Source organism: Heterocephalus glaber, unplaced genomic scaffold, assembly GCF_053883595.1.
Source record: "Heterocephalus glaber isolate CG9 unplaced genomic scaffold, H.glaber_assembly_v1.0 deba00000621, whole genome shotgun sequence".
Lineage (NCBI taxonomy): Eukaryota > Metazoa > Chordata > Mammalia > Rodentia > Bathyergidae > Heterocephalus > Heterocephalus glaber.
Window position 1 is genome coordinate 25,803,447 of NW_028258153.1, and position 24,010 is coordinate 25,827,456.

Consider the following 24,010-nt stretch of genomic DNA (forward strand, 5'->3'; position numbering starts at 1 on the left):
TTTATTGATCCTTGTAGTCATCATCTAAGCTTCCCAGACAGCTTCACTGAATAGTGCTAAGGAGCAAGGCATGTTTCATAAGCCTCTCCCAGAAAATCAAGCTGGAGTACAAGAAGGTGATCAAATCATGCATATGTTTATCCCATATCTGGTCAGGGTAGCATGTGAGATGTGTGTGGCTCTAGAATCCAGATTCTCACCCACAAAAAATAAGCTTCTGCTTGTCATATGACTCAATATAAAGAATTAACATGATAAATTCTTCATGTCAACTCTGATGGTGGCAGTTAGCTTAGAAAGGAAGATTCACCAAACTGCACATTTCTGTAAAGAGAGCCAACATGAAGAAGTATTGACTTGTCAATTACCTATAAAAACTTAGGCCTTTCTGTAAAATTCATGAATTGTGCTTTGTTATTCAGTTTATCACAAATATCATTTTTTGAACTTCATGTGCTTATCAATTTAGAAAGGAAAAGAAACAGACTGGCTTCCAATTCACCCACTGAGGATGAATGAGGAAGGAAATGTAGAGATGGTTGGAGATAGGCAAAATATTCATTGATCTGGAAAAAAATGAAGAACTCTTATCTCATGTGGAGTGAAGCGATTTCTTGGGTAGAATTCATTTCACTGAGATTATAGAATGAACTCTTTCTTTTTTCTCTTCTTGGTACTGGAATCAAACTCGGGTCCTTGCACTTGCGAGGCAGGCAGCGGCACCACTGAGCTAAATCCCCGGCCCTATAGAATGAACTCTTCCTATAAATGAGATGATATCTCTACATTATTAGTATTTGTGTATACTAGATTTCCCAAACTGAAATAACACTTAACTCTACAACTGACCTTCAAATAAAACTTCCTAAGCAACAATATAATAGGATTACCTTAGGTTAAATATTTGTTAAATTTAGGATGCTATTGTGAAAGTTGTTTGTCCAGTTCTTCTCTCAGTGAGTCTGTTGTTTGTGTACAGGAAGGGTATTGATTTTTGTGTGTATTTAAATTTTCTTATCAATGTTGTTTGTAAATTAGGAAGTCCTAGCTGTAGGACTTCTAGGACAATATTGGTATATTGTGGTATTATAGGTACCCTGTTTAAATTCACCAAGTAGTCTGAAAAATCTCAAAAGAAAAGTAGTCCAGGGCTCAAATTAAAGTTACTACTTTTCACTTATTTCTTTTAAGGCAAAAGACATAAAATTAATTACATCATGCCATTAGAGCCAAACCATTGGGTTTAATAAAATGTTAACACAAACAAAAAGATTAAAAAGAAATGCATTATGTAAGAGTACAAGGAATACAAATTAAAAGTAAATTGTTCTATGTAAATGTCAGTGATTTCTGAATTGCTTCAATATAATTTTCCGCAGAGATAAATTTGATTCAAAATCATGGGGTTTGGTTGGAGATGATCATTCACTATGATGGAAATTTACCTTTGTACTGATAGGTTAGAATTTTTTTAGAGGAAAAAAAAGGCATCTGGATTAGCTGGAAGCTCATGATAGCTTGCTGAATGGCAGAATATCAACAACCAGCCCCCATGTATACATTAAGGACGCTTTGCTCAGGTGGGGACAACAGGACCACAGTGTAGGATCAAGACAGAGGAGGGACACGTAGGTCAAGGTATAGCATGACTTGTGTACATAGGACTTGTGTACATAGGAGGCTTCACTTCCAGAAGAGCACTGTGCTGCTCACTGCTTCTTGTGTTGAGAGGGACTTGGCCAGAGTGCAGGTAAAGAAAGCTCTGTCACAGGCCATCTGAAGAAAGAGGAAATCATTTCCCTGCTGAAAATAGAAACCAGTCTCAAAACTAGAAGGAAAAAAATATTTCAAAAATACCACTCTTCAATACAACAAATTACATTATTGCTTGATTCGTCATGTCTACAAAAAGGTGGTGATATAGACAGATGCCAGGCTCCAGACTTGCAGAATTAACTTAGAGGCAAGAACCAGAAGAAAACTGAAGGTCAGTGACTGTGTGAAGAAAAAAAAAGCAGTTGTGGGACCCTGCTTGCTGGCTCTTGCCATGTTTCTATGGTTGAAAGGGCAATAACTTGCACACTGTGATCCCAATCAAGAAGACTCCTCAACAGATAAGGGAATGCCAAAGACCAACACGGAAGGGGAAATATGATGACATCATGGAATGATAGGTCCGGCCAAATAACGATCCCCCACATGATCTGAGAGAACTGTGCAGCATTCCATGAAGGATTCAACATTCCTAAGGAACATCAAATGGCAACATTAGGCAAAGGGATGATAATGATAGGAAATTATGCAAGCATCATCTCCTGTCTTCCACTCTTTTTTTATTCATCAAGTTTATTGGTACATTTAAGATATACAATATGATGACATTCATCATTAGGAATTTGTACCTTTACATGTTATATCTTGGCTCCTCAGACAAAGGTCTACCATCTAGAATATATAAAGAACTTACAAAAATCAGACCTGCCACATTTAAAGACCCAATCCAAAAATGGGCACCTGAAATGAACATACATTTCTCAGACAAAGGAGTAGAAACAGCGAAAAAACATATGAAAAAATGTTCAACATCACTGGTCCTTCCAGTGATGCAAATGAAAACAATGCTGAGATTCCACTTCACTCCTGAAAGGATGGCTGGTATATGAAGAAATCAACTAATAACAAATGCTGGAGGTGTTGTAGGGAGAAAGGAACCTTTCTCCACTTTTGATGGGAGTGTAGACTGGTACAACCACTGTGGAAATCAGTATGGAGTTTCCTCAAAAAATTAGAATTAGAGGTTCCATTTGAACCAGTTATTACTGTCTTCCACTCTTATGGATCACAGTCCTTAACAACACAGGAATTAAGCATTGATACAAGAATATAATTAAGGTCTCAAGCCACCTCAAAACCCCTCACCCCTAACCTCCTGTCCCTTTTCTCTCAAGGAGCAGAGAAGGAAATGAGAGCATCCTGCCCACTGTAAGTCTCCAAGGCTGAGGTTCACCTGGCACTAATGGGAGAGGAGATGGCATTTCAATTGAAGCATGAAAGTTGCCTTAAGCAGAATATTTATTAATTGAAAATGACAGCAAATTCTGGGAGCTGCCAGTGGAGTTACTAAGGATAGGAGAGAGGAATGTTTTGGAGTGATTTGAGAAAAACAATAAGAAAGAAAAGAAAACTTCTGCCTGTTAGTGTCCCTATCCATTATCCTAGCTACAGACATAATATAGTTAGAGGTGACTTTTAGCAACGTGTGTGAATAAAATAACTTCTACATTCTCCAGTTACATAAAAATATGTGGAACATGCATCAATAATCAAGAATAAGACTGATCTGTAAGAAAGTTTGGATAGCATATGTTTAGAGCCAAATCAACTATTTAGGGAGGTGTTTTTCATGCAATTCTGAAATATTTGTATTAGATATGGCACATGAACTTCCCATCCAGTGTTCAGTATAAACTCAGTTTTAGAAATGAAAAGTCTTAACTGGAGACTGGATAAAGAAAATGTGGGGGGGTTTTATAAAATGGAGTACTACTCAGCCATAAAAAATGAGAAATTAGAGACATTTATAGCTAAGTGGATGCACATTGAGGCGATACTCTTAAGTGAAATAAATAGGACACACATGAATAAATACCGAATAGTTTCTCTTGTGTGAGAAACTGAAAGTGTAAATAAGGACTAAATGTATAATAGGTAATGTGAAATAGGAAGAAAAGGGGCAAAGGGGAAGGAAGTGGGAGGGCTAGAGGAAAGGATAGAAGGGAATGGGATTAATATGAGAAAATGGAAAAATAGGAACAAAATCTTTGTAAATAGGAATGGAGGGGTTGAAGATAGCTCTGGGCAAGGGTGAAAAATAAGAACCAAGAGAGACTATTTAAAGGTGCAAATTTCCAATGATGAATGTCATTATATCGTATACCTAAAATGTACCAATGATTAGAATGAATAATCAATAATGCAAAATAGGAAGACAAGGTCCAATGGAGTAGGGGTAGTGGGAGGGGCAGGGGAAAGGAAAGAAGGGGAAGGAAAAATGCTGAGAAATGGAAAAAATGGAAATAAAGTTTTTGTAAATAGGGAAGGGTGGAGGGGGTAAAGGGAGGGCTAGGAATGGGGAAAAAATAAGAACCAAGATGCATTATATAAAGGTACAATTCCCAATGAGAAATGTAATTGTGTTGTTTACCTACAATGTACCAATAAAAGAATTTAATAAAAAAAAAAAAAAAATGAAAAGTCTTGTTAAATGGGGACATTTAGATATTTTAGAGAGTTTATGTCATGCTACTTCTCACAGGCACAAATAATGTTGATGTTACTTCAAAAAAGTCAAGCAGTCCTTGGCCAGGCCAAAAGAAATATTGTGGAACTTTGTCACAAGAAGCCGTCATTCTTGTACAGCCTGAATTGATCGATTTCCATCTGTAGACTTACATTTTAGGGAAAATGAGAATGGGATTGTTCCATTCAGAGGAGAGTCACTAAAAGAGAAGTTTGTGGAGGCCATGCCACATAGAAACCCATGAAGAAAACATGTGGGTCTAACTTAGGACGATAATAGGTCATACATCAAAACTTTCTGGGCCTGGTGTTTATGCCGCCTGTCTTGCAAACGCAAAGACCTGAGTTCGATCCCCAGTACCAAAAAAAAAACCCCTTCCATGTTCTTGCAGGATGGTTAAGTAGTAGGCAGGATGTGCCTGTCTTCAGATATTCTGAAAAACAAGGACAAAAAGGAGCTTAGTCACAATGCCTATAGGGTAGAACACACCTCCTCCTGGCCCCAGTGGTGACTGTGGGTGTGAGCTGCCTTTCTCAGGGATGGGGTTTCCAAGCAGAGGCTCCAGGCCATCTGTCAGGGGTACAGCAGGGGGACTTTCTCTACAACCAGGAAGAGGGACCCAGGAAATGATCCCGGATTTCCTTCCAGCTACATTGTGTCTGATGCACATGGCAATAATTGACCTCCTTGTACCTGTTTCTTCCAGAAATTTTTTCTAGAAAATTTTCTTCTAGAAAAATAAAATGGTGTGATCTTCTTCTATGTTGAAACGAGAAGAAAAACTAAAATAGAGAATGATTCTGAGGGGGATCCTGTCCATAATGGCACTGTTTCTCTTTTCCTTTCCTTTTTTTTTTTTTTTTGGAGGACAAAGAGAATTGATCTGGAAGTTTTCAGGCTTTCAGAATTGTACATATGGAAATTACTTTTTGGTATACCACAAAAGAGTGTCCTTACTTTGAATATGCATATTTACATCAGAATTAGTACAAAAGCATGTGAGCATGTTTTGATTAGTAATTTTAAATTTACTTCTACTGGGCCTGGGATTTAGCTCAGTGGTGCCACCACCTGCAAGTGCAAGGTTCAATCCCTGGTACCAAAATTAATTAATTAATTAATTAATTAACTTCTACTTATGTGCATCCACTGTTAAGGATGCTCTTGTCTAGACCACACCCAAAGCTTAGAATCTAGAATCCCTCAGTCCAATTTATTTGATTGAAAAACATTCAAATCAGCTTTATAAACATATGTTTTCTCATTTTAGAATGAGGAAAGTGTACAGATGCCTCCAAACATTTCATTCATGCCTAAATTGGCAGGAATATTTTCCTGCCTTTTGGCAAATATCCTTCTCTCTGGGATTTGTGCAGAGCTAATGCCAGACTTACTCAGTGTGGTTAACTTGTGTTTGTGCAACAAGCTTATCATCCACAATGAACACATGGCTTTTAGGCACAGAAATTAATCAGTGCTGGGCTCCTGGCATAGACTCCGGGATGCCTGCTACATTTGGGATCTATTATACAAAGCAGAACCTAGAATTGCAAAGCACAGAATCCCAAACATAGTTCTCTGTTGGCCTCAGACTTTGCAAAAAAAAAATGTCTAACAGTTTTTGTATAAGTAGTGAGAAATATAGATGGACAGTTAAAATTGTGTTAGTAAATGTATCCTTTTGCCCAGGACTTATATAAGAATCAAATGGAATAGCCCATGCAAAAACATTTTAATAATGCATGGCTTTGGTTATTTTTTAAAAAAGAACTTGAAATAGTATACAGTGACACATAAATATGGCAAGATACTATAAATTTGAAATAGATGAGGTGAATAAAAGCAAAAAAATATATATGATAGCCAAAAATGAGGCTGAGCCCTGCATCCTTGATAATGCTTTTCAATAAAGTCAGATTTAATCATTTTTCAAAAGGTATCAAATCAATTCCTTAATATACAATGTCCTTATGATTAAACTGCCCAAGAGAAGCTCAGTTATTCCCTAGATTATGGTAGTAGGAAGTTTCTTCTGTGAATTTCTCAAAATAGAACACTATTAAAATGAACAATATATCTTTCTCAACAAGTTACCTATATTTTGAGAGCCTGATAGTGTCATACTCAAAGCAATTCTGAAAGAATCACATTGCAATTCCCTGACGATTTCTCTTTATCCAGACTAACAGGTGCCAGGAGAAAGGAACTGGTTGCTGTTGAAACATTTTGTAAATTGTAGTGAAGTATGCAAATACTGTGCAATATACAATAATTTTCATTATCGTCCTGGCTTTAGAAGCCAGATACTCGACTTCAGTCATAATGTAGTAACCAATAGGAAATCTAAAACTCTGACCAAAAGGAAAGCTATGGACATCTTATTTTCCTTTGTTTGTTTTTTCTGGGAAATAATTTTCCTCCCTAATAGATTTGATTACCTCTTTCACAGTTGTATCCAATCAGCAGTCACTGATTTTCAAACAGCCTCTGAAATGGTGAATCTCAGAATTTCTGGATTTTTTGTCCATCATGGACAGGTAGATTCTTATAGGAGAAAGAAATGATTGGTTCATGCAACAAAAGCAAAGTATGGAAACTTCAAAATATTGAATACACTGAAGTGTTATATACATATTTGAAATGTTATATGCATAGGAGAAAGAAATGATTGATTCATGCAATAAAAGCAAAGTATGGAAACTTTAAAATATTGAATACACTGAAATGTTATACGCATATTTTTTATATGCATATATGTGAGCATATTGATATTTTAGAAAGCATCAGTAATTTAAACTGAATACAGATATTGCAATTTTATGACCTCTGCCACCAGAGCGTTTTCTTACAATTTTTCTGATGATGGTCTTCCTTGCTTTGAGGTTAATGCAAGATGTATTAACATATTAACCAAACTATCTTCCCTCTATGAAGATAAAATCTACTTTATGGTCACACTTAATAGGAGCAGAATGGAAAGGTTTTTTTCCAGGTTTTTTTTTTTCTTTTAGTTCATTTTTTAATTTAAAATGACTTTCTTTGGAAGTACGGCCATTTTCACTATATAGGTTCTTCCTACCCAGCAAAAGGGGATGTCTTTCCATTTTCTTATATCCTCTTCAATCTCTTTTTTCAGAGAGCTGTAGTTCTCAATGTAGAGGTCTTTTGCTTCCTTTGTTAGATTGATTCCTAGATAGTTCATTTTTTTGGATGTTATTGTGAAAGGGATTGTTTCCCTAATTTCTCTCTCAGTGAGACTGTAATCTGTGTACAAGAAGGCTATTGATTTTTGAGTGTTTACCTTGTATCCAGCTACTCTACTGTATCTGTCAATTAAGTGCTGCTATACAGATTCAATGCAATCCTGATTGAAATCCCAACAGTATATTTCAACAGATCTAGAGTAAACAATCCAAAAATTCATTTGGAACCAGAGGAGACCTAGAAGAGCAAAACCAATTCGAGGCAACAGAGACATAGCAGGGGGTATCAAAATCCCCAACTTGAAACTATACGACAAAGCTACTGTGATAAAAACAGCATGGTTCTGGTAAAGAAACAGACCTGAGGACCAGTGGAACAGATTTGAAGATGCAGAAACAACTCCAGATACACTCAGCCACCTAATCTTTGACAAAGAAGCCAACAACCCTCACTGGAGGGAAGATAGCCTCTTTAATAAATGGTGTTGGAAATATTGGATTTCACCCTGCCAAAGATTAAAACTAGACCCTATATTTCATAATGCACAAAACTAAAATCAAAGTAGATTAAAGATCTAAATATTAAAACAGAAACACTAAACTTGTTGGAAGATAAGTTAGATAGAACTCTTGAAGATATTGGCATAGGAAAAAAATTTATGAATAAATCCTCAGTAGCTCGGGAACTAGCACAAAGAACCAGCAAATGGGATCTCATCTTGTTAAGAAGCTTCTGCACTGCAAGAGAAACCACCTACAGAGCTAAGAGACAACCTACAATGTAGGAAAAAATTTTTACCAGCTGTTCCTCAGACAAAGGTCTACTATCTAAATCTATAAAGAACTCAAAAAAATCAGACTCCCCAACTATAAAGACCCAATTAAAAATGGCATCTGAAATGAACAGATATTTCTCAGACAAAGAAGTAAAAGCAGCAAATAAACATATGAAGAAACGTTCAACATCACTGGTCATTCAAGAGATGCAGATGAAAACAACACTGAGATTCCACCCCACCCCAATAAGAATGGCTGCTATCAAGAAATCAACCAATAACAAATGCTGACGGAGTTGTGGGGAGAAAGGAAAACTTCTTCATTTTTGGTGGGCATGCAAACTGGTGCAACCACTGTGGACAGCAATATGGAGATACCTCAAACACCTAGGATTAGAAGTCCCATTTGACCCAGCTATTCCTCTGCTGAGTATCTTCCCAAAAGAATTAAAAGAATCATACCACAGTGATATATGCTCACCCATGTTTATAGCAGCACAGTTTGAAATAGCTAAAACTTGGAAACAGCTCAAATGCCCAACTGGAGATTGGATAAAGAAGATGTGGTTTTTCTATAAAATGGAGTACTACTCAGCCATAAAGAACAAGAAACTAGAGACATTTATAACTAATTGGATACACATTGAGGCCATACTCTTAAGTGAAATAAATAGGACACACATGTGTAAATACCAACTAATTTCTCTGGTGTGAAAAACTAAAGTATAAATAAGAATCAAAATCTATAATTGATAATGTGAAATAGGAAGAAAAGGCCTAAAAGAGTAGGGGAGTGGGGGAAAGAAAAGAAGCGAAAAGAAAAAAATACAAGAAAAGGAAAAAATGGAAACAAAATCTTTATAAATAGGGAAGGGAGAAGGGGGTGAAGGGAGGGCAAGGGAATGGGGAAAAGAATAAGAATCAAGACACATCATGTAAGGATACAGGATCCCAGTGATGAATTTAACTGTATTGTATACCCAAATTGTACCAATAAACTTAATAGAAAAAATAAATAAAATGACTTTCTTTAAAAAATAACATCTTTTCATGGTTTTTGAATAAGAATAAATATTTTCGAGTCTTCACTATGAACTAAACACTAAGCATGATAATTGTAGTGATAGTAAAAAACATTTTGGTCCCTTTATGCAACCAACCACCACTTTAAATTCTTTACATGCATTCCCAATTCTATCACCATGGCAAAACTACAAAACAAACACTGTTATCCTTTCTATTCAGCAGATGACAAAGAGGTTAAATAACTTTCCCAAGGTCTCAGAGCGATCTGCAAAGCTAATAATACAGAAGCAGAGGCTTTTATCAACAGAGACATAGAAGCTTATAGCTTCCTTGAAGAAACTTGAAAATAGAGAGGCACCGTGCATCAAGTGGCAGGACATGAAAAAGCCTCGGTAGTTATGGTATTTTGAGGCAAGACAATTCTAGCATTTCTGGACCATGAAACGACTGGATGAGATTTAAACCAAGTCCCAAAGAACACACAAGCTTTAGTGTGGCAAAGGAGAAGAGAGGAAAGAAGGCATATTCTAGATACAGCCATCAGCACATTTCTTCCCTGCCTGTGGTAAGGGAAGATCTAAATTCGGCATGCGGTACAGTAGAGAAAGTGATCGTGTGAAAAAGAAAGAAGCTAAACATTCCACTGTCTATGAAGAAATGTAATGCATTGTCAACCTGATTGTTGGAAAGAAAACACAAGTCCATTAGTGAGGAAAATAAGATGACATTTGATTATACTGCAATCTGGAGGAATAAATTATGTTTAATTGCTGTTCTCTTCTATGATATATATTGCACATTTCTCTATTCTCCACCGAGTTTAAATTGCTTCCAAGGACTTTCTCACCTCCACCAGCTTTTCCTTGGTCTTTATTTAGTAGTCTTATTCAGTGACACTTGAAATATTATTCTAATTAAAGTGCTGGCACTTTAGGGGTGCTGTGAAATTTCTCCTGGAAAAGTGCCCTCTTGTCTTTCTTATCATGAAACCAGGAGAAAGGTTTAAGGACTCATCAAGTTTTGAATCTTTTTAAAGCCTCTAGCAATTCATACCATAATCTTTCCCCTGAATGATTGTCAGATCTGAGGTTACAGATCATCATGCTAGACCTAAAGGTCAGCTTTTTTAGCCTTTTTATGCTTTTCAAAATTTCCATAAGAAGATAAATGCCAAAGGATCAGTAAGCTAAACAGCTTGGACACCCACTGCTGCTTCACAGGCGTGCGAAATGTCTCCATCTGACTCATGATTAGAGATGAAAAATTGTCATCTAGCTCAGGATTAGAGCTTGACATTAAAAGTATTTATAACGTGTGAGCAGAAACTGTAGGCTTGGAAAAGCATTGCTGGAAAACTGGAACTCTTAAAAGAATTCCGAAGGGTTAAAAGGATTTGGAGACAAAATGTGTTAATGTGGAGGAAATACACCATCTGCTGTGATATCTTCCAGTTATTTCATTATACCCATAGTTATTAGTCAAGAATAAATAATGTCATATAATCTTATTTACACAGAGACATGATCCTAACATTTCATCTTTTTCAATTTACACTGCTGAAATGTCATTCTTACTTTTTCTCTAATCAGTGGTCTTTCTAATATATTAATATATGTAATAACTTCATATATTTATTTAAGTAATGTTTATGATATCTTTATCATAAAACAGATAAGCTGCTAAAATTCTGAATACTTTTGAAGAAAAATGGCTGATACAAATTGATCAACACTGTGAACATCTTAGAATAAGACAGACTTTTCTGCATGCAAAAGCAAAAAAGGAATCCCATGTCATCGTTGTTTCATGAATATGGCAAGATTGGCGTGGCATAAGTCTGATGAAGAGACAGAATCAGCTTCTAAGAGCAGGATTTGTGATGCTTCCTGTCTTCCACTCATGTAACTAGTGAGACAGATTCAAACCTGTGAATTCAGATAGAAATTTTATAGTTTTATCTTAAACTAAAAATGAGAAATCTTATCAAAATTCCACTTCAGACTTTGACTTATATTTAAATTAATTTATATAGCATTGGAAAGAAACACATTCAACATTGCAACTTTTCCTGTCACAGTGAGGTGGATCAATCATTACTAGAGATTTTAATTCAATTTTTTTCAGAATGATAATGGTGGTTAATTTACTTTTCTTTCTTAGCAGTGAAAACTTCACTTGGTCAAATAAACTCATTTCAATGATACAACCACCTATTACTTCTATCATTTCATACAATAAAGCAATTAAGAAAATTAAGAAAGATTATTTCAGAATCTTTAAGTTGGATGAATTTAATGTATGAAAAACTAAATATTCTTATTCTTCTTTCTCATTACATTCATATATTCTCCATTGATGAAGAGACCAGTATTTATTAGTCATTAATATATAAGACAAACCATAAAATCCAGGCATGGAATTTATAAAATATATATTCTGAATTTTGACATATACAGTGGTACCTTGGTTCAGGAATGACTTTTATTTTTTTGCAAACAATGTGATTTACTATAGATGTGTTTGACCACATTTTGTTTTTGTTTGCCCAAGCTGCATTGGGTGACAAATATGACTGTGACTATTTTTTCCAAAATCATAGAACTAATCAAGTTTGGGATCCGAGGTACCACTGTAACTGTTAGTCATGAAGCTGGGAGTCAATTCCTGGTGTAGGGCTGTTTTCATTTGCTTAGAGAACTGGGAGAGGACTGGTTAGCTGGGAATAATGATGGCTTTTCCAGAACCTGTAGGATGCAAACTGGGAAGTTAGCCTGAAAGAATAAACCTTGAAAGAATGTGCTCTGATGTGATTGCAATCACAACTAGGTATTTACTTTGAAATACATGGAAATCAATAGGTGGCAGGAATCCTAAGTCTAGCAAAGAGCAATGGTTCATTAGGTACCCAGGTCAAGAGCAAAGGCTTCTAATGAGCTTGTACATGGGGCTCTGCATGTCACTCAGCTGGAGACTTGTCCCTAGTTTTTTCTTCTCCTATTTAACTGCTGTAGTCCAGTCTGCTATGACCAGTGCCACACATATTACAAATCTGACATTTCAATTATCTCGTGGACTCCATCTCCTTGAAGGGAAGTAACCAGACTACAAGAGTGTATCTTTTTGCTGAAGTGAAAAGCTAACAGAAGTTGTGACTCTTCTAATTTTTAAAAGGTTAAAGCAATTGAGAAATATTCTGCTTTTCTGTCATTTCTCAGATCACTTACAATCAAATCTCCTTATTTCTTCAGAGGACAGCCTTAAACATCAGTGTGGCCACTTGTTCCTTTTTTTTTTCTGTAGATCAAAGACTTCTTTCTCTTCATTTTCTTTGTTTTCTCTATTTAAATTATATTGTTTATATAATTTAGCTATGTAAATATCTCATTTTCCTCTTTTTTTCTTATCTTTTCTTTTTGCTCCATTCTACTAGAGATTTGTGTTTAAAATGTATAAATACTCTTGGATTATAAAACACTGCTACTATATTTTTATTTTTCTAAAGTTCGTGTGTGTGTGTGTGTGTGTGTGTGTGTGTGTGTGTGTGTTACTAGGGATTAAACCCAGGGCCTTTACAGTGAGCTAGATTTCCAGCCTTTTAAAATAATTTTTTTGGGGATGGGTTTTCTCTCAGATTCTAAGTTACCTAGGCTGGGATGAGACTTACAATCCTCCTGCCTCAGCTTCCTAGAACTCTGGCATTATGGGTATGTGCCACCATGCTTGGCTTTTGTCTCTTTTTTTCCACACATATTCTTTGATGGTCTGTCTACTATGGATCCAACTATCTATTTATGGTTACTGCGCATTGCAGCAAGGCTTAGAGGGGAACTCAAGTGCCATATAAGTTTAAGTAGACAACAGTTTAAAAGACTTGGGCTAAATAAATTTCTTGAATTTACTTTCTTCCTTTCACTTTGTGTTATTGTTTCATGGATCTTGCATTATTGTTTTGTGGATCTTGTTTTTGTTGTCTTGTGTTTTGTTGTTTTGTTTCACATTTGGTTTGCCTCTTTGCATCCGTAGTAGTTTTGTTCTGTCAATCTAAACTGGAATTATACTTCCAAGAATCCTCTTCCTTCTCAGGTTCTGGGCCTGAGCTCATCTGTGTAGGTCACATGGCATGACTATAGCTCATGCATATCACCAGGGGTCTCCTGGCTGCTCTTAGTAGCAGGGCTGCAGCAACTGCTGTTTCTCTGAGATCTCCTCTCTCAGACTCTCCAACTCCCGGACCAGGCATATCTGCACAGTGGGTATTTATAAAACTGAATCTTTTCATGGATCTTCCTTAGGAAGACACTAAAATGAGAACGAGGAAAGAATGAATTTAATTCCAGAGGGTGATGAAAAGATGTCTGCAGAGGGGAGGTATAGAGCAGCCTAGGGAAAAACCCGTCTAGATACATACAAGAAGAGAGAGGGGGAAAAGTGAATTGCGACAGAATGTGGCTGGTTCACATTAAACACTAAGGAAGCTCAGCCATAAATTTCCAGCAACAGTGTACATGGCTTATTAAAAGCTCAGACCTGCCCTGGAGAAATTGGCACCATCAGAAATCAGCTACATTATCGATCAACTTCAATAAAGTTGTCTGGGAAGTAAAACAAATTCCTCTGGCTGGCTCCCCATGCCACAGCCACACAATGGAGGACTAAAGGTCTCTTACAGAGAATAAGGTGTATCTGTATTTACTGGTATGAAGTAACCTCAGTGAACTAGGGACATCAATAACACTAATAAAGAGTCCTGGGAATATATAATTTGGGAGGTAACTTTAGGGGCTATAAATTAGTGGCTGCCTATCTCACCCAGCCCAAATGTGAGTAGACTAAAGTTCTTAGTGAGAAGAAAGTTGGTTGTTTTATAGAAATCACAGGAGAAGCTGGTCTGGAGAAACAAGAAAAAGTGGGTAAGAATCTCCATCCTCCATGTTTTCTCAGTTAAACATGTGGGCAAAATTAGAGCGAAGCAGGTCACTGGAGTCCCTGCTGCTTTACTAAGTAGTGTTTAGCAGCTAATGGACTCAGACTCCCTCCTTACGTGTAAGTGGAAACAGAAAACTGCATTTGGAGCAGAGATAAACCTTAGCACACACCAAGAAATAATAAGACCTTGCTCCATAAAGCCTAATCAGTCTCTCCTACAACATTTTCTTAATCTTCCAGTGCCATAACCTGTTTTTGACTGAACTTTTTGTTCTACTCCGCATGTTGTTTATATTCAACGTGTATAAAGATATAGTTGACAAAACTGTACACATTTACAGGATCAAACATGTTATTTTGACACGTGTATACACAATGAAAGTTAAATCAAGTTCATTAGAACATTTATTTTATGTTAAAAGAACATGTAAGGGCCGAGGATTTAGCTCAGCGGTTCCGTTGCCTGCCTTGCAAGCGCAAGGTTCCGAGTTCGATCCCCAATACCAAAAAACAAGAACATGTAAGATCCACTCTGAGCAATTTGTAAGTAAACAAATTATTACTATTTATTATAGTCACCATGATGTACAATAGGTTTCCCAAATTAAATTTATTCAACCTTCCTAAATGGAACCTGTGCCCTCTGACCTACATCCCCCTATCCCCCACGGTCACATGGAAGATAACAAACATCGGAATTGTATATTGTATGCTATAATTTGTGTTACAGGCAGGACTGTGTATGTTGACACACACACACACACACACACACATGTCCAAACACATGTATGTTTCAAGTTTATTTGGGAATGGCTAATGAGAACCACAGCCTCACTAGGTGGAACTCAGTCATAAAGGTGGGAACACATTTTTGTCCTACTTGGATTGTAATTGTTTATCAATTATCTATAATACTTATTAAAAATAATTTTTTAAAAGGAATAAACAAAATATGGTTTCATTTAATTAAAAGAGTCAATATCAAAGGAAGCAGAGGAGAGCTGACTGCTACCGAAAGGACTGTTACAAAAAGGAGGATTACAGATGAATGGCTGGTTATACAAAGACGTGTTCAGGAGATGAAAGCACAAAGACCAAAGGAAATTTCTATCGCATGAATTTGTATGTTATACCTATTTGGTATTTTTAAAAACTAAAAGATTTAATTAAGCTAAATGGGGAAAATACAGATTTCACCATAATTTTAAGGATAAGGAAACATAATTTTATTTGATTATTATTTTTTTCTCTGCTGGAGAGCAAACTCAGAGCCTTGCACATGCTAAACAAGGTACTCTACCACTGAGCTACAACTCAGGCCACTTTACTTGACATTTTTAGAAAATAATTTTATTTAGAAATTTTCTCTAATTTGCTCTCTCTAATCCTGCCACCAGCTCGCCTCTTTTCTAGCTGCAATTAAAATAAAACTAAAACTCACTCTTGCCAAACTTTCTCATTTTCCACTTTCTCTTATTAAACTGTTTTGCCTTTGTTTATAGAAAGCAGCCAAACTTTCTTCATCTCAGTACATTAAAAGTCTTCAGTAAGTACTTGAGTATCTCTGAATTGTCTTCAGTATCTCTGAGTTGAAAACTCACTTCTAAAATTTCTCCTGAAATTTCCTCAGCATGTATCCTACCATTATAGCACATAAAATTAAGTACCCAATATATAAACTGTACAAGGCAAAGGTTTCAATTTCTCTCTCTCTTCTGATGTGCCTAATAGCGATTGGTAATTCAATACTTTAGCCCTAACTTGCTAAACAGGCTTCTTAGTTATGTCTGTCTCTGGTTACAATGTTTTTTTGTGCTCAGCTAATTTTTATTTCCACAGGTGATAAAAGTAATGTAATTTGGATTTTGATTCAACAGTCTGACCAACTGGAAATTTCTAACTCCTGGCACATAGCATGGATTTGGTCTCTGTCAGTTGACAAATACTTGGAAATTTGAATGGTAAAAAATTTATTGACTATGTTAATTCTGATAATTCTGGAAATTTTGACATTTGGAAACTTCAGGATAGGATATTTTTGCTATTTTGTCCTCCTATTCATAAACAGAATCTGTTCCTTTTTGTTTTGCTTGAACCAATTTGGGTTTCCTTAATTTGAGAGATCAAAGCTTCTTTTTTCTTCCCCTAAATCAAGCTTTGTTCTTTAATATTTTCTCATTATGTCCACAATAGTTGCCAAAACCTAGAAAAATGGAATTTCAGCATTCAAGATGTCATTTATTTACAGTGGCCTCTTTTAGAAAGTTTTGATTTTGGTAAATTGTTACATCTAAGTGAAGCTTTGAAACAGAAATGACAGAAAATCCTTAGAATGAAAAATATTACCTTTCATTGACTGATATACAGAAGTCTATAAAGAATAAAATAATTCCAAATTATAAATTCTATCGGAATTCTCCTACAGAGGCTATATGAAGAAAAAAATGAATTTATATAATGAAAAATTACTCTTTGAAGTATAATTAACATAAACTGTAATAATTAAAATATAAAATCTTATGCTTTTTTATGTGTGGATCCATAAAATATCACCAAAATCAAGAGAGTAGCTGTATCCATCATCCTCTAAAGTTGCTTCTTGAGCTTTGTAACCCTCCTTCCCATACTTCTCCACCCTGAACAACCTTTGATTTATTTTTGTCATTGGACATTAAATTGCATTAAATTAATATAAATAGAAATGGTTTGTATTGAACTTTAGCTTCTTTAATACTGCAAAATCATCTTTATGTTGCATTATATCAATAGTTCTTTATCATGGCTGAGTAATATTTCATTTGTGAAAATACCAGCTTCTTTATCCATTAATATGTCACTGGATGATTTTATTATTTCCAGTATTGGCTAGTAAAATTACAACTACTAAGAACATCCATGTTGATATAGTTGTATGGACATGTGTTTTTATTCTTTTTAGAAAATACCAAGGCAGGGAATGGCTGGGTCATAGAGTAGATGTAGGTTTAAGTTTTTAGAAACTGATAAACTCTTTCCCAAAGTGGTTGCACTATTTAATAATCCCACAAGTGTGTGAGAATTCCAAGTTCTCTACTGTCTAGCCAATGCTAGGTGTGGCCTAGTTTTAATTTTAGACATTTGAGTAATAAATGTTCCATTTAGTTTTCCACCTAGTCTTATTTTCCATTTCTTTTCTGAGACTATCTCTGTCTTTTTAATTTGTTTCAAACATGTTCAAAATTATTTGTTGAAACATTTTTGTACTCTTATTAGACTAATCTAACATCTCTTTCATTTCAGTGTTGCTATTAGTTATCTTTACTCGTTCTGTTTGAAATTTTCCCTAGTTCAAATGATTTTCATTTGCAACCTGGACATTTTGGGTATGATGCTATAGACCTCTGGGTTTTGCTCCAGTTTATGTGCTACATTTCTTACTGTCATGTTTCAGTAGTCTCCAATAACACTTTCTCTTGGTTGAGTGGGGGCATCTCCTCTTTCCTGCCAGGCAGGGGTGTGTTTGTTCTCTGCTCCACCTCTGTTGACACCAGGGTAGAGGGCTCCTTGCCACTGTGGGTAGAAGTGGGCCATCAGGATTCTTTCTAAATTTTCACTGATACCTCTGAATGTCACTCTTCTTACCCAGTCTGTATAACACAGTGTGTACCCTTGTCACTGCTGAGTAGTATAAAAGTCTCCAGGCTCCTCTAAGCTTCCTCTGATACCTAAGGGGAAGGACACCTCAAGTGGACACCTCAAGACGGCCTCCCGGTGCGGTCCCCGTGGTCTCCTCATGGGGAATGTGACCTTGGCACCACTGAGAAGGGCGTAGGTATTCACTCTGCACCAGGTTTACTCTGGTAGCACACTGATGATGAGAAGGGTGTGGAGTGAGGTGCATTGTCATTACTAGGTACAGGGGGGTATCCAGGTTTTCCAGAAGGCCTTTGTTACTTCCTTACCATATTTATTGAAAGGAATATTCTTTCTTTACTGAATTACTTTGGCATCATTTTTATGAGTCAGTTTGTTACTCAAGGCAAATGAAAGCCTAGGAGAAACTCACACTGTATCAATCCCCAGGTCTCCAAGTCCCTAGTTGCTCTACCTAATTCTTTCCGACTTTCAGTCTTCTGTTGTTTGTCTTATACACAGTGTCCAGGGGTTTTGTTGCATATAGTGAAAAAATAGGAGAAAACATGTTTTATTTTTATCCCCCCAAAGTCATTCTATTTTTGAGTTTTGAGAAGTTTTTCTATATTCTAAATACCAGTCCACGATAAAATGTGTGATTGTAAATATTTTCCCAGTCAATGAATGTATTTTTATTCTCTGAATAGTAGCCTTTAAACAGCAGTATTTTAATTTTTATGAAGTATACTGAATTTTTTAGCATATTACGATCTGGAATTTACATTTAAAATATTTCCTAATTCTACTAAGATTTTGATCCTATATTTTTCTTTCAAGGTTTATTGTTTTAGAGTTCACAATTGGGCCTATGATCCAACTTGAATTGATTTTCGTATATGGTAAGAGATGTGAATAGAAGTAATTTTTCTTTCAAATCTGAGTATCTAATTGTGCTGGAAGAAGCACTTTCCTTATGGAATTGTCTTTGGCATCATTTTGTAAATCAGTGATACATGGTTGTGTGGGAGTGTTTCTTGGCACTGTAGTTTGCTCTGTTTTGCTATTTTTCTGTGTTTGCACCAATAACACATGGTCTTGTTGACGATAGTCTTATAATTCTTGAAATCAGATAATGTCATTTCTCCCATTGGTTCTCATTTTTCAAAGGTTTTTTTTTTAATGTTATAAGTACTTTGCATTTTAGTATGAATTTGAAGGTTTCTCAATTACACCAACAACAAAACACCTGCTAATTTGGTTGATACTGTATTGAATCTGTAGACCAATGTGGAGATAACTTATATGTTAATAATAACTGAGTCTCCTGACTGGTGTGCACACTATGGCTTCCCATTTCATAAGGACTTCCTTAATTTCTCTCAGCTGTATATTGTGGAGTTCAGCCCCCTCTTCTTTCACAGTCTTTGCTTGATTAACCCCTAAGTATGTTCTATTCTTGCTGTTATTTTGAAAATTACTTTTTTATTCAATTCTCAAATTTTGTTCACAGTAGGCATAAATATTACAGATTTTTGTGCATTAATTTTGTATCCTGAATCATTGCCAAACTCAGTTGTTAGAGCAAATTTTCATATATTATGTCAGATTTTACTTAATTCAAAAAGTTGTGTTCAGAATCTGTGTTCTTTAGGAATATTGATCTATGAATTATTTTCCTATAGTTATTCTGTCTGGCTTGTTATCTATATGTAGTAGGAGTAAGGAGGAGGGTGGAAGATTCTCTTATTTTTGGTTTTCTGGAAAAATTTGTGTAAAAATGGCATTATTAAATTCATAAATGTTTGGTAAAATTTCTTAATTAGAAGATTTTTGTGGGAGGGGTTAGTTTTTTAATATAAAAGTAAAATATCTAACAGAAGAAGATCTATTTGGTATAATAATCATTTTGTTTCTTTAAAGTCTACAGTGCACTTCAAAGCAACTAATAAATCTGCAAGTTTTTAAACACTGAATTTTCCTTTACTGAAAATTCTATGGCATCAACTACTTGGTTAACCACAGCCTTGTCATTTACTGGTTCTTGATGCATGGTTACATTCTGCTGGAAACATTTCTAGGGTCAAAGTTTAGTTAGGTAACAGGGCAGTTAAAAGTGTGATGGGTTTGATGATATAAATTAGACCTTGATTGTGAGAGAACTTGGAGAACTAAAGATCCTCAACACCAAAAATTGTTGCAGAGTATGGCAAGGATATATTATATTTCTCCTACTCTAATAAAATATTTATACAATTAATATAAAATAATTTTTACATTGAAGGAACATAATGATTTTTGGCAGAATTCTGAAAAAAGTAGCACTTGCAATTAATCATTCAAAGTTTTGTCATAAATTAGTTATTGAAAAGCTAATAGTGGTAAGGGGCAATGTAGTACATCTGCATTCCAGTCCAAGAAGGGCTAAGGAAAATCTTTTACATAGAAACACACAAGTTATAAAACTTATTTACTTTTCTGACATAATAAACTGTTCATTGTTAATAATATGATGAAATAAACCTTACTTATGGACTAATGCATATTACAAGTTTAGAACAGATTAGATTTAGAAAGATTTACACAAAAAAATGGCTCTATAATCATAATGCTGGAAAAGAATATCATTATTTTTATGGAAAACTATATTTATTTGTAGTAATGAGAAATGTGGAGCAAGTTATAATGATGAATTGTGCTAACATGATTGTGAATAAAAATATTTAGAAGTGGAAAATTTCAGTAAACATTTTTCCACTGCTTATGTAATTCCAGAAAGAGGTTTTCTTTCTCAGTATATCATAGATATTATTTCATCTTGTTCTCTTCTACATTTATATAAAATTAGCTCCCAAACTGTTGCTTTAGTAGTTATCTGTTTATGACATTTTTCAAGATTTTATATCAGTTATTTGTCTTGTATCATAGTAAGTTAAGTGTTTTTGAAAACATGGTTAGGGATTCATTTTGTTTCTTAAGTATGTAGATAACTGTCTGTGGGAAATAGTCAATTTTCAGGTATTGTCTCAACACCTTGGTCTATACCAAAGTTACTTTATATTTTCATTGTTATTGTCCATCTCTATGAATTGCTTTTTAGATAATTTCTTCTTACTTCTCTTCCATTTTACTACTTCTCTCTTTAGTTGTATCTAATATGCACCTATCTTCTGCTATGTTAATTTTAACTATTATGCTTTATTTTCAGGGCTAGGAGTTGAATTATTAAGCTTTTTTCATATTTGCTGGATACTCACATTTTGAATTTCTTTACAATTCATCAATACTTTATGCATATATATGTGGTATTACATAATTATATATTCTAATTTGTAATTCAAATTTAGAAATCTGTTATTTCTGCTGGATTTTGCTTATGCCATATTTTCAGTTAAAGTTCAATAATTTTGACTATATAAACATGTTTTTTAAAAGTTATTTGTAAGAATTTTTTCAGACTCATGAGTAACTTCATCCAGAGAAGACTTACCAGCACTAAACTCTCCCTTCAGAGTCTTCAAACACCACAGGTAATGGGGATTGAAGCTGTAAACCTGTGTGGCTGTGAGTTTCCAGGGATGATAGTTTCTTGGATGTTTGATTTTTTTCTACTATGCTAACTGCCTAAATTTTCAGCATTTATTTGCATTTCAGTACTCTTCAGAATCAAGTTCATTTATCCTCTCTCCAAGAGTGTAGTAGTTCACAGTTCTAACTGTGTTTAGGAAGCTTGCCAATTAGAACACCTACCTAAAGTGAGCTATTAATTTGTCCATTGTTCCTGATTAATTTGGTATCATGACAAGTACAACTTTACTTCACTAGCCTGTCATGATCTTTCAGGATAAATGTAAAATTGTTTTCCTTACTTATCCAGTATGTTGTGTCTCTCAATTTTGGACTTCTCACCAATATCCTAGCTCACTGCTGTATTCTAAATGATTTAAAAAGGAATATTTTGTCTTGTTAGAGTTTTGTTCATAATGTGGTCATATTTCAAAGGACAGAAGCCCTGAATATATCTTAAAGTACCAATAGAAGTTAAGAGTATTGGTCATATATTAAGATTATTGAATTAGTCGTGATGAAAAACATTTCATAAATCTTTCAAAGACTTCATTAATTTCCTCAAAAATTTTTTATTTTGCTGGCAAGTCGTTGTTCATATTATTCTTTTATGATTGTTTATAGCTTTGTAACATCTCAAATTATATTTTAATATCATATGGTTACTCTATATTTTCTCTCATAAACACAGATATTTAGGGTGTATTAACTCTGATCATCCCTCGCCAATGTTATACTGTCCTTACATATTGTCATTTGATATTCCTCAGTTGTTATTGCCATTTTCATATGTTTGCAAACCTCAAATTTTAGATAATCTTTTCTAAATGTCCCAGTTTTCTTCTTATAGCTTCTGCCATCAGTGAATTTTTGAAAATGATTTAAAGGATATATTTTCAGCTTAATTCATCTCTTTACACCACTGTCTCCAGTGTTTCTAAATCATGACCATTTACAACTGTGCCATCAATAATTCTGTGCTAGCATAGATATTTAAGGAATTTGTAAAATTAGGCAAATTATAACCTAAGTTACATGTGCTGCACACCAAATGTCCAATGCATGGATGCTATTGTTAGTAGAGGTCAAAACAACACATATGGACCTGGGATTTAGCTCAGTGGTTTCGCTGCCTGCTGCACAAGTGCAAAGACCCGAGTTCAATCCCCGGTACAAAAAAAAAACCACATAGGACCTCTGCCTCTGAAGGTTCCAGATGGACAGTCTTGAGGTTCCCAATAAATCATTCCCAATAAAGAACCTGTGTGTGCTTGAGCACTAATGTATTTACTACCTAAAGCACCCATTTTGGTGTAATTCAAATAGTTATTGCAATTGTTGCTCAAACTTTATTCTAACATAATTCCAAGACTTTTGGCCTATTTGGTGCACTTCTTCCCTAATCTTAAATTTCAGGATGACAAGCATTTCTGGTTCTTTAGCCCTCCTTGCTCCTTCTGACATCTCTACTGTAGGTGCCTTGTTATCTCCCCATGTTCAGTGTTCTTTGGGTGTGACACTGGCATCCTTACTGGTTGGAATAATCCAAACCAATGATCTACGTCTTTCCTAGCACTCCATCACAGGTAATCAAATTTTCAACAGCAAATTTTAATTTTCTATATTACTTTTCTCAGAACCTGTTCTGCATAATTGTGAGTTCTTAACATCTCATTAACAGGGAAGTGTTATCACTGACCTTTGATATACTGAAGGTTTCAGTACTGAAATTTATATAACTATACCTAAAAGGAAATAGGGAAATACTCGGCATGTTGGTTGAAAAAGCAGGAGGATCAGATCTCAAGTTCAAGCCTAGCCTGGACAACTTAACAAATTAACCCAACTGTGTCTCAAAAAAATAATAATTATTGCAATCCAGCATGGACAATGTACCTAAATGTGTCCCTTGACAATACAATTGTCTCATGTGTTTCAGATGTTTTTTGGCTTATTAGTCTGGGTTTTAATCTGCATATAGGATAATTAACTTTACAAGGTCTTATACAATAAATAAATAAATATGCTGTGGACAAAATAAAATGGGTAGAAAGTAAGGGAAAGAAAGAATTGAAATGTGTTATGCACATGTGCTAATTCCCTACAATGAATGTAATAATTATATACTGCAAACATGTACTAATAAAAGTAAAAAATAATAAAGCAAAAAAAAAAAAATCAAAGGAAAAGACAAATATAAATAAATATATACATAAAGGATCTGTGTGAAAGAAGAAAAAAGTAACTGTATGTGTCAAGGGGTTTTTCCAGTTATTTTTAAAGATTGTTTTTAGCTTTCACTTTTAGAAATTTGAAAATAATAAAAAATAAATAAGAAGAGATGGACATGCAGCAAAGGGCCTGGGTTTAATCATCAGTACTGCACAGAAAGAAAAGAAGAAAAAAAGAAAGAAAAAAGAAGGAAGGAAGGAAAAGTAGAAAGAAAGAAAAGGCAAAGGGAAGGAAAGAATAGGAAAAAAAGGGTACTGTATCGTTTACCAGCTTTGTGACCTCTACAGTTATTCAGTTCTCTGACCTTGGTTTATTATCAGTAAATTATGGATAATTAATTCAAATACATATTAAATAGTATACAATATTTA